Here is a 13,081-nt window from a genome sequence, read left to right on the forward strand (position 1 = left end):
TTGCCTTTTTGAATGTTTGTACAAATCTCTCGGCCAACCCATTTTTAGCCGAATGATATGGGGCAGAGGTATAATGTTTCACCCCATTCTTCTTTAAGAATTTTTGGAATTCTTCTGACACGAACTGTGGTCCGTTGTCGGAACATATTTGTTCTGGCAATCCGTTCCTTGCGAATATCGTTCTTAACACCGCAATTGTCTTTTCTGAAGTAGTGGTAGTCATCTTGATCACTTCTGGCCATTTAGAATGTGCGTCCACCGCAATTAGAAACATGGAGTCCATGAATGGACCAGCAAAGTCAATATGTACGCGTTGCCATGGGGCTGAAGGCCATTCCCATGGATGCAGCGGTGCAATCGGAGGTGCATTTTGCACTTTTTGGCACCCTGAGCAGCTTTTCGTCAGCTCCTCTATCTGTTGGTCGATACCTGGCCACCACACATAAGCCCTAGCAAGGCTTTTCATCTTGACTCCCCCCAGATGACCTTCATGCAGTTCCTTTAGAACTCTTTCCCTTAACTTAGGAGGAATAATCACTCTCGTTCCATACATCAATGTTCCTTGACAGACGGACAGCTGGTCTCGTCTTGCTGAGAATGCCGGTAACAGAGAATCACCATGTGCTGGCCATCCCTTCACTGTCACCTCGTAGACTCGGGACAGTGTCGGGTCGTTCCTGGTTTCTCTTTCAATACTTGCATTGGTGACTGGTAAACACTCGATGATGGTCGAGTGAAATAACTCAACAGGGTCGACCTTCGTTGTCTCCTCTTCTTCAGGTAGTGGCAGGCGCGACAGCCCATCAGCATTACCATGCTGCTTTGTACCTTTGAATTCTATCTGATATTGATGTGCCCCTAGGAAAAGGGACCATCTCTGGAGTCTCTGTGCTGTCATCACCGACACACCCTTCTTAGGGTTAAAAATGGATACCGACGGCTGATGGTCTGTCAGAAGCGTAAACTTTTGGCCCTGCAGGTAATGATTAAACTTCTTTACTCCCCACACAAGGCTGAGAGCCTCCCTATCTATCTGAGCATAGTTGCGCTCAGCGGAGGTCAATGATCTGGATGCGAACGCGACTGGGCTCTCCGTGCCATTTGGCAACTTGTGTGAGAGTACTGCCCCAATACCATATGGAGAAGCATCACAAGCCAAACAAATAGGCAGTGTTGGGTTGAACTGAGCCAACACTTCCTCTGAGGTTATCAATTCCTTGCTTTTGCGAAAGGTCTTCTTACAGTCCTCGCTCCACTCCCATGGTACTCCCTTCTCCAAAAGAGCGTTCAGCGGGTGCAGTACCGTGGATAAATTTGGCAGAAACTTATGGTAATAGTTAATCAATCCTAGGAACGACCTCAACTGAGATACATTAACCGGAGCGGGAGCCTTCACAACCACTTCGATCTTGTCAGGAGACTTATGAAGTCCCTCCTGGTCAATGACATGGCCACAGTACGAGATCCGCTTCTGAAAGAACTCACATTTCTGCCGATTAACTCGAAGTCCATATTCTTTCAATCTGATGAGCACCAGTTCCAAATTTGCGAGGTGTTCCTCGTCACCATCTCCTGCAATCAGAATATCGTCCAGGTAACATTGTGTGCCTGGAATTCCCTGTAATACCTGCTCCATGGCCCTCTGCCAAATTGCTGGAGCCGATGCCACTCCAAAAACCAGTCTATTATACCGGTACAAGCCTCTATGCGTGTTGATCGTGAGGTACTGGCGTGACTCTTCCTCAACTTCCATCTGTAAGTACGCCTGCGCCAGGTCTATCTTGGTGAAGTGTTTCCCGCCCGACAATGAATCGAAGATATCCTCAATCCGTGGAAGCGGATACTGCACCGTGTGAAGCACCGGATTAACAGTGATCTTGAAATCTCCACAGATGCGAACCTTCCCTGGTTCTCCCAGCTTGTTGCTCGAGGGACGTTTCATCACGGGAACAATTGGCGTAGCCCACTCACTCCAGTCTACCTTAGACAGTACTCCTGAACGTTCTAGCGCTTCCAGCTCCGCTTCCACAGCAGGTCGTATCGCATAGGGTACCAGTCTGGCTTTGAAAAATTTTGGTTGTGCATGTTCTTCAATCTTGATGTTTGCCGTAATTCCTCTCAGTGTTCCCAGTCCCTGCTGGAACACCTCTTTAGCATCGTCCAATATTCTGGACAATCGCTTAGGTTTGACATCTGTTTCCCTGGCATCTACCGTTAGTGCTTTTAAGGAATGCCAGTCCATATTCATTTTTCTAATCCACTCCCGTCCCAGTAGTGGTGGACCTCCTTCAGGTAGCACATATAAGTCCATTCCTCGGCTTTCTTTGCCCTTGTGGACCACCTTTACCTCTATCTTTCCGATGGGGTATACTCTTTGCCCCGTGTATGTTTTCAATACAATCTCCGTATCCCGTAGGGGAATATGTTGGAATAACCTTTTGTAATCTTTCTTATTCCTGACCGTCAATGCCGATCCAGTGTCCAATTCCATCTTCACTTGGACTCCTGCTATCTGAAGTGTGACCCAAATTGTCTGGAGGTCTGCTTCCTTACCAACGTTGTGTACTCTTAAGCTACCCAGTTCATTACTGCTGGCGTCTGAATCTGACATCTGTTCGTTCGAACTGTTCTCTGTCACCTTGTGTACCTTTCTGTACTTTCCCTGCGGTGACTTTTTGTTGCTGGTCTTCTCTCCTGACCGGCATACTTTAGCTATGTGACCAAGCCTGCCACATTTTCTGCATTCCTTATTTTTGAACCAGCACTGGTTCTGATCGTGCGTTGTCTTTCCACAACGATAACATTTTACTGTACCCAAGACCATTTGATTTGTGCTGAGTTCCGGTGACCGTAGCTGCATTACCGCCGTGCCTCTCGCTGCGGCTTCATGCGATGCTGCCATAGCGACAGCTTTATCAAGCGTCAGCTCATTCTCCTCAAGCAGTCGCTTTTGTGTCTCTTCTTTTAACAATCCACACACAAATTTATCTCTTAGCGCATCTGTTAGTCCTGTTCCAAACTGACAGTACTTTGCTAGCTTACACAATTCAATTAAAAATTCAGCATTGCTTTCATCTTTCAGCTGCTTTCTGCTGTAAAATTTAAATCGTTCCGCTAGCATCAGCGGCGTGGGGCTTAAATGATTTTTCAGGACGGTAACAATATCCGCGAAAGTCTTATCCGCCGGTTTCTCTGGTGATAGAAGGTGTTTCAATTGCCCGTATGTCTTCGCACCCATTAAGTTTAATAAGGTTAGTGCTTTCTCCCCATCTGGTATCTTATTTGCTCTACAATAAACTTCTATGCGTTCTACATACGTGGCCCAATCTTCGATGTTGCTATCAAAAGTATTAATGTTCCCATGTTTAGGCATCTTTGCAATTTTTTTTTTTTTCAAAATGGCGGTCTTTCCCGCGCTCGTCTTCTTCACCCGCTGGCTGCAATGGCGATTGCTGTGCTGCTGCCGGTCTCGCCTCCCCAGTGGTTAACAACTCCCCCGACGCTGCTTCTACTCCACCGCGGTTCCCGTGGGCATTCGCGCTTCCCTGCCGTCGCGCCTCGCAGCCCTTCTTGCAGCCCGGTTATGTGCACCCGCTGCGTTCAAATTCACCGCGGCTCTCGCGCCTTCAGCTGCCCCAGTCGCTGTGCCTTTCGGCCCGAATGCGGCCCGGCCCTTTTCACCGGCCGCGGTCGATTTCACCGCCCTCTTTCCTCCGTCTTCCCTCCCCTTCGCTACAGCCAACGCGGCCGACTTTCACTGATTGGCTTACCCACCACCGTGGTAGAAGGAAGATAGCTGTCTGCCGCTGATGGGGGCTTCGAGTTCAGAATTTCTCTTCTTCACTCCGGGTCCTCGATGCCTCCCGCGCGACGTGCTGTTCAGCAGGATGATGAGGGTGGATGCCTCTTCTCGACGCCCGTTCTGAGGACCAAGCTGCCGTGGATGTAAACTGCTGCAGGGTAAGATCGGACTCGTCGCCACTGTTAAGTCTGTGTGTTCCAGTTATATTTAAGGTCAATTACTGACACAGACTACAAGAATAACTTTTCAATAGGTCTTTACTATTCGGAGGTTAGGGCTGTACTACCCAGCAGATTACTACACAGCACTTATATACCGGTGTGGTCACCACCGATATTACCGTATACAGCAGCCAGAGAAAGTAGTACATCTCTTAAGGTGGAACAGGTTTAAGTTCTCTTAAGGTGGAACAAGTTACATACACCACAGGAATGACCAGTTAATTTGGTTTTACTGGTGTTGGTTGAGGGAGGGAAGAAATAAGAAAGAAAGACCTTGCATTTACATAGAACCTTTCATGACCGCAGGACATCCCAAAGCACTTTACAGCCAATTAAGTACTTTTGAAATGTAGTCACTGTTTTAATGTACGGAAATCAGGGTCATCGACCTGAAACGTTAACTCTGTTTCTCTCTCCACAGATGCTGCCTGACCTGCTGAGTGTTTCCAGCATTTTCTGTTTTTATTTCAGATTTTCAGCATCCTTTTGCTTTTGCATACTAAGAGATAATCTGGCCTTGATAGTGCCTACTTTATTTTAAAGGGGAAGCTAGATAAAGACATGAGGGAGAAAGGAATAGAAGGATAGGTTGATAGGGTTAATTGAAGTAAGGTGGGAGACGGTTCGTGTGGAGCATAAACACCGGCATGGGCCAGTTGGGCCAAATGGCCAGTTTCTGTGCTGTACATTCTATGTAATTCTACGTAAGTCAACATAAAATTCTAGAAAGCATACAGCAGCTCCATGTGCCTCTGAAATCAAAAAGAAAAGTTCAAACTTTGGGTAGAGGCTTTTCATCCAAAGCCCCTGTTTTATGTTTGTTTAAATAAGTTTATTAAATCATCATTAAGCAAAAATTGTGGTGATATCTATGTTGCCGAGGGCAAAAAAATTTCTCCAATGTGACTGTGATGTTCCTGCCCCCACACTGTGCCTCCGTTGTCATCGTAATGCAGGAATGAAGGTGCTGGAGGGAAATGGAGGGGTATGAACAAGAAGTCGATTAAGTCGTTAAGGGTATAATTACACTAAGGGTAGAGTTACACTAAGGGTAGAGTTACACTAAAGGTAGAGTTACACTAAGGGTAGAGTTACACTAAGGGTAGAGTTACACTAAAGGTAGAGTTACACTAAGGGTAGAGTTACACTAAGGGTAGAGTTACACTAAAGGTAGAGTTACACTAAGGGTAGAGTTACACTAAGGGTAGAGTTACACTAAAGGTAGAGTTACACTAAAGGTAGAGTTATACGAAGGGTAGAGTTACACTAAAGGTAGAGTTACACTAAGGGTAGAGTTACACTAAGGGTAGAGTTACACTAAGGGTAGAGTTACACTAAAGGTACAGTTACACTAAGGGTAGAGTTACACTAAAGGTAGAGTTACACTAAAGGTAGAGTTACACTAAGGGTAGAGTTACACTAAGGGTAGAGTTACACTAAAGGTAGAGTTACACTAAAGGTAGAGTTACACTAAGGGTATAGTTACACTAAGGGTAGAGTTACACTAAAGGTAGAGTTATACTAAGGGTAGAGTTACACTAAGGGTAGAGTTACACTAAGGGTAGAGTTACACTAAGGGTAGAGTTACACTAAAGGTAGAGTAACACTAAAGGTAGAGTTACACTAAGGGTAGAGTTACACTAAAGGTAGAGTTACACTAAGGGTATAGTTACACTAAGGGTAGAGTTACACTAAAGGTAGAGTTATACTAAGGGTAGAGTTACACTAAGGGTAGAGTTACACTAAAGGTAGAGTTACACTAAGGGTAGAGTTACAGTAAGGGTAGAGTTACACTAAGGGTAGAGTTACACTAAGGGGAGAGTTACACTAAGGGTAGAGTTACACTAAAGGTAGAGTTACACTAAAGGTAGAGTTACACTAAGGGTAGAGTTACACTAAGGGGAGAGTTACACTAAGGGTAGAGTTACACTAAGGGGAGAGTTACACTAAGGGTAGAGTTACACTAAAGGTAGAGTTACACTAAAGGTAGAGTTACACTAAAGGTAGAGTTACACTAAGGGTAGAGTTACACTAAGGGGAGAGTTACACTAAGGGTAGAGTTACACTAAAGGTAGAGTTACACTAAGGGTAGAGTTACACTAAGGGTAGAGTTACACTAAGGGGAGAGTTACACTAAGGGGAGAGTTACACTAAGGGTAGAGTTACACTAAGGGTAGAGTTACACTAAGGGTAGAGTTACACTAAGGGTAGAGTTATACTAAAGGTAGAGTTACACTAAGGGTAGAGTTACACTAAGGGTAGAGTTATACTAAAGGTAGAGTTACACTAAGGGTAGAGTTACACTAAGGGTAGAGTTACACTAAGGGTATAGTTGCACTAAAGGTAGAATTACACTAAGGGTAGAGTTACACTAAGGGTAGAGTTACACTAAGGGTAGAGTTACACCATGGGTAGAGTTGCAGTAAGGGTAGAGTTAAACTATTGGTAGAGTTACACTAAAGGTAGAGTTACACTAAATGTAGAGTTACACTAAGGGTAGAGATAAACTATTGGTCGAGTTACACTAAAGGTAGAGTTACACTAAGGGTAGAGTTACGCTAAAGGTAGAGTTACACTAAGGGTAGAGTTGAACTATTGGTAGAGTTACACTAAGGGTAGAGTTACGCTAAAGGTAGAGTTACACTAAGGGTAGAGTTACACTAAGGGTAGAGTTACGCTAAAGGTAGAGTTACACTAAGGGTAGAGTTACACTAAGGGTAGAGTTACACTAAAGGTATAGTTACACTAAGGGTATAGTTACACTAAAGGTAGAGTTACACTAAGGGTATAGTTACACTACAGGTAGAGTTACACTAAAGGTAGAGTTACGCTAAAGGTAGAGTTACACTAAGGGTAGAGTTACACAAAGGGGAGAGTTACACTAAGGGGATAGTTACACTAAAGGTAGAGTTACACTAAGGGTAGAGTTACACTAAAGGTAGTATTACACTAAGGGTAGAGTTACACTGAAGGTATAGTTACACTAAGGGTATAGTTAAACTAAAGGTAGAGTTACACTAAAGGTAGAGTTACACTAAAGGTAGAGTTACACTAAGGGTAGAGTTACACTAAGGGTAGAGTTATACGAAGGGTAGAGTTACACTAATGGGAGAGTTATACTAAGGGTAGAGTTACACTAAGGGTAGAGTTACACTAAGGGTAGAGTTACACTAAGGGTAGAGTTACACTAAGGGTAGAGTTACACTAAGGGGAGAGTTACACTAAGGGTAGAGTTACACTAAGGGTAGAGTTACACTAAGGGTAGAGTTACACTAAGTGTAGATTACATTAAAGGTAGAGTTACACTAAAGGTAGAGTTACACTAAGCGTAGAGTTACACTAAGGGTAGAGTTACACTAAGGGTAGAGTTACACTAAGGGTAGAGTTACAGGAAGGGTAGATTTACACTAAGGGTAGCGTTACACTAAGGGTAGAGTTACACTAAGGGTATAGTAATACGAAAGGTAGAGTTACATTAAGGGTAGAGTTACACTAAGGGTAGAGTTACACTATGGGTATAGTTATACTATAGGTAGAGTTACACTAAGGGTAGAGTTACACTAAAGGTACAGTTACACTGAAGGTAGAGTTACACTAAAGGTAGAGTTACACTAAGGGTAGAGTTATACTAAAGGTAGAGTTACACTAAGGGTAGAGTTACACTAAGGGTAGAGTTATACTAAAGGTAGAGTTACACTAAGGGTAGAGTTACATTAAGGGTAGAGTTACACTAAGGGTAGAGTTATACTAAAGGTAGAGTTACACTAAGGGTAGAGTTACACTAAGGGTAGAGTTACACTAAGGGTATAGTTGCACTAAAGGTAGAATTACACTAAGGGTAGAGTTACACTAAGGGTAGAGTTACACTAAGGGTAGAGTTACACCATGGGTAGAGTTGCAGTAAGGGTAGAGTTAAACTATTGGTAGAGTTACACTAAAGGTAGAGTTACACTAAATGTAGAGTTACACTAAGGGTAGAGATAAACTATTGGTCGAGTTACACTAAAGGTAGAGTTACACTAAGGGTAGAGTTACGCTAAAGGTAGAGTTACACTAAGGGTAGAGTTGAACTATTGGTAGAGTTACACTAAGGGTAGAGTTACGCTAAAGGTAGAGTTACACTAAGGGTAGAGTTACACTAAGGGTAGAGTTACGCTAAAGGTAGAGTTACACTAAGGGTAGAGTTACACTAAGGGTAGAGTTACACTAAAGGTATAGTTACACTAAGGGTATAGTTACACTAAAGGTAGAGTTACACTAAGGGTATAGTTACACTAAAGGTAGAGTTACACTAAAGGTAGAGTTACGCTAAAGGTAGAGTTACACTAAGGGTAGAGTTACACTAAAGGTAGAGTTACGCTAAAGGTAGAGTTACACTAAGGGTAGAGTTACACTAAGGGTAGAGTTACACTAAAGGTATAGTTACACTAAGGGTATAGTTAAACTAAAGGTAGAGTTACACTAAAGGTAGAGTTACACTAAAGGTAGAGTTACACTAAGGGTAGAGTTACACTAAGGGTAGAGTTATACGAAGGGTAGAGTTACACTAATGGGAGAGTTATACTAAGGGTAGAGTTACACTAAGGGTAGAGTTACACTAAGGGTAGAGTTACACTAAGGGTAGAGTTACACTAAGGGTAGAGTTACACTAAGGGGAGAGTTACACTAAGGGTAGAGTTACACTAAGGGTAGAGTTACACTAAGGGTAGAGTTACACTAAGTGTAGATTACATTAAAGGTAGAGTTACACTAAAGGTAGAGTTACACTAAGCGTAGAGTTACACTAAGGGTAGAGTTACACTAAGGGTAGAGTTACACTAAGGGTAGAGTTACACTAAAGGTAGAGTTACACTAAGGGGAGAGTTACACTAAGGGTAGAGTTACACTAAGGGTAGAGTTACACTAAGGGTAGAGTTACACTAAAGGTAGAGTTACACTAAAGGTAGAGTTACACTAAGGGTAGAGTTACACTAAGGGTAGAGTTACACTAAGGGGAGAGTTACACTAAGGGTAGAGTTACACTAAGGGTAGAGTTACACTAAGGGGAGAGTTACACTAAGGGTAGAGTTACACTAAAGGTAGAGTTACACTAAAGGTAGAGTTACACTAAGGGTAGACTTACACTAAAGGTAGAGTTACACTAAGGGTGGAGTTACACTAAAGGTAGAGTTATACTAAGGGTAGAGTTACACTAAGGGTAGAGTTACACTAAAGGTAGAGTTACACTAAGGGTAGAGTTACACTAAGGGTAGAGTTACACTAAGGGTAGAGTTACACTAAGGGGAGAGTTACACTAAGGGTAGAGTTACACTAAGGGGAGAGTTACACTAAGGGTAGAGTTACACTAAAGGTAGAGTTACACTAAAGGTAGAGTTACACTAAGGGTAGAGTTACACTAAGGGGAGAGTTACACTAAGGGTAGAGTTACACTAAAGGTAGAGTTACACTAAGGGTAGAGTTACACTAAGGGTAGAGTTACACTAAGGGGAGAGTTACACTAAGGGTAGAGTTACACTAAGGGTAGAGTTACACTAAGGGTAGAGTTACACTAAGGGTAGAGTTATACTAAAGGTAGAGTTACACTAAGGGTAGAGTTACACTAAGGGTAGAGTTATACTAAAGGTAGAGTTACACTAAGGGTAGAGTTACACTAAGGGTAGAGTTACACTAAGGGTATAGTTGCACTAAAGGTAGAATTACACTAAGGGTAGAGTTACACTAAGGGTAGAGTTACACTAAGGGTAGAGTTACACCATGGGTAGAGTTGCAGTAAGGGTAGAGTTAAACTATTGGTAGAGTTACACTAAAGGTAGAGTTACACTAAATGTAGAGTTACACTAAGGGTAGAGATAAACTATTGGTCGAGTTACACTAAAGGTAGAGTTACACTAAGGGTAGAGTTACGCTAAAGGTAGAGTTACACTAAGGGTAGAGTTGAACTATTGGTAGAGTTACACTAAGGGTAGAGTTACGCTAAAGGTAGAGTTACACTAAGGGTAGAGTTACACTAAGGGTAGAGTTACGCTAAAGGTAGAGTTACACTAAGGGTAGAGTTACACTAAGGGTAGAGTTACACTAAAGGTATAGTTACACTAAGGGTATAGTTACACTAAAGGTAGAGTTACACTAAGGGTATAGTTACACTACAGGTAGAGTTACACTAAAGGTAGAGTTACGCTAAAGGTAGAGTTACACTAAGGGTAGAGTTACACAAAGGGGAGAGTTACACTAAGGGGATAGTTACACTAAAGGTAGAGTTACACTAAGGGTAGAGTTACACTAAAGGTAGTATTACACTAAGGGTAGAGTTACACTGAAGGTATAGTTACACTAAGGGTATAGTTAAACTAAAGGTAGAGTTACACTAAAGGTAGAGTTACACTAAAGGTAGAGTTACACTAAGGGTAGAGTTACACTAAGGGTAGAGTTATACGAAGGGTAGAGTTACACTAATGGGAGAGTTATACTAAGGGTAGAGTTACACTAAGGGTAGAGTTACACTAAGGGTAGAGTTACACTAAGGGTAGAGTTACACTAAGGGGAGAGTTACACTAAGGGTAGAGTTACACTAAGGGTAGAGTTACACTAAGGGTAGAGTTACACTAAGTGTAGATTACATTAAAGGTAGAGTTACACTAAAGGTAGAGTTACACTAAGCGTAGAGTTACACTAAGGGTAGAGTTACACTAAGGGTAGAGTTACACTAAGGGTAGAGTTACAGTAAGGGTAGATTTACACTAAGGGTAGCGTTACACTAAGGGTAGAGTTACACTAAGGGTATAGTAATACGAAAGGTAGAGTTACATTAAGGGTAGAGTTACACTAAGGGTAGAGTTACACTAAGGGTATAGTTATACTATAGGTAGAGTTACACTAAGGGTAGAGTTACACTAAAGGTACAGTTACACTGAAGGTAGAGTTACACTAAAGGTAGAGTTACACTAAGGGTAGAGTTATACTAAAGGTAGAGTTACACTAAGGGTAGAGTTACACTAAGGGTAGAGTTATACTAAAGGTAGAGTTACACTAAGGGTAGAGTTACATTAAGGGTAGAGTTACACTAAGGGTAGAGTTATACTAAAGGTAGAGTTACACTAAGGGTAGAGTTACACTAAGGGTAGAGTTACACTAAGGGTATAGTTGCACTAAAGGTAGAATTACACTAAGGGTAGAGTTACACTAAGGGTAGAGTTACACTAAGGGTAGAGTTACACCATGGGTAGAGTTGCAGTAAGGGTAGAGTTAAACTATTGGTAGAGTTACACTAAAGGTAGAGTTACACTAAATGTAGAGTTACACTAAGGGTAGAGATAAACTATTGGTCGAGTTACACTAAAGGTAGAGTTACACTAAGGGTAGAGTTACGCTAAAGGTAGAGTTACACTAAGGGTAGAGTTGAACTATTGGTAGAGTTACACTAAGGGTAGAGTTACGCTAAAGGTAGAGTTACACTAAGGGTAGAGTTACACTAAGGGTAGAGTTACGCTAAAGGTAGAGTTACACTAAGGGTAGAGTTACACTAAGGGTAGAGTTACACTAAAGGTATAGTTACACTAAGGGTATAGTTACACTAAAGGTAGAGTTACACTAAGGGTATAGTTACACTAAAGGTAGAGTTACACTAAAGGTAGAGTTACGCTAAAGGTAGAGTTACACTAAGGGTAGAGTTACACTAAGGGTAGAGTTACACTAAAGGTATAGTTACACTAAGGGTATAGTTAAACTAAAGGTAGAGTTACACTAAAGGTAGAGTTACACTAAAGGTAGAGTTACACTAAGGGTAGAGTTACACTAAGGGTAGAGTTATACGAAGGGTAGAGTTACACTAATGGGAGAGTTATACTAAGGGTAGAGTTACACTAAGGGTAGAGTTACACTAAGGGTAGAGTTACACTAAGGGTAGAGTTACACTAAGGGTAGAGTTACACTAAGGGTAGAGTTACACTAAGGGGAGAGTTACACTAAGGGTAGAGTTACACTAAGGGTAGAGTTACACTAAGGGTAGAGTTACACTAAGTGTAGATTACATTAAAGGTAGAGTTACACTAAAGGTAGAGTTACACTAAGCGTAGAGTTACACTAAGGGTAGAGTTACACTAAGGGTAGAGTTACACTAAGGGTAGAGTTACACTAAAGGTAGAGTTACACTAAGGGGAGAGTTACACTAAGGGTAGAGTTACACTAAGGGTAGAGTTACACTAAGGGTAGAGTTACACTAAAGGTAGAGTTACACTAAAGGTAGAGTTACACTAAGGGTAGAGTTACACTAAGGGTAGAGTTACACTAAGGGGAGAGTTACACTAAGGGTAGAGTTACACTAAGGGTAGAGTTACACTAAGGGGAGAGTTACACTAAGGGTAGAGTTACACTAAAGGTAGAGTTACACTAAAGGTAGAGTTACACTAAGGGTAGACTTACACTAAAGGTAGAGTTACACTAAGGGTGGAGTTACACTAAAGGTAGAGTTATACTAAGGGTAGAGTTACACTAAGGGTAGAGTTACACTAAAGGTAGAGTTACACTAAGGGTAGAGTTACACTAAGGGTAGAGTTACACTAAGGGTAGAGTTACACTAAGGGTAGAGTTACAGTAAGGGTAGAGTTACACTAAGGGTAGAGTTACACTAAAGGTAGAGTTACACTAAGGGTAGAGTTACACTAAGGGTAGAGTTACACTAAGGGGAGAGTTACACTAAGGGTAGAGTTACACTAAGGGTAGAGTTACACTAAGGGTAGAGTTACACTAAGGGTAGAGTTATACTAAAGGTAGAGTTACACTAAGGGTAGAGTTACACTAAGGGTAGAGTTATACTAAAGGTAGAGTTACACTAAGGGTAGAGTTACGTTAAGGGTAGATTTACACTAAGGGTAGAGTTATACTAAAGGTAGAGTTACACTAAGGGTAGAGTTACACTAAGGGTAGAGTTACACTAAGGGTATAGTTGCACTAAAGGTAGAATTACACTAAGGGTAGAGTTACACTAAGGGTAGAGTTACACTAAGGGTAGAGTTACACCATGGGTAGAGTTGCAGTAAGGGTAGAGTTAAACTATTGGTAG

The sequence above is a fragment of the Somniosus microcephalus genome, chromosome 25 (genome assembly GCF_052327205.1).
Source record: "Somniosus microcephalus isolate GS21.2 chromosome 25, FLI_Smic_1.0, whole genome shotgun sequence".
NCBI classification, from domain to species: Eukaryota; Metazoa; Chordata; class Chondrichthyes; order Squaliformes; family Somniosidae; genus Somniosus; species Somniosus microcephalus.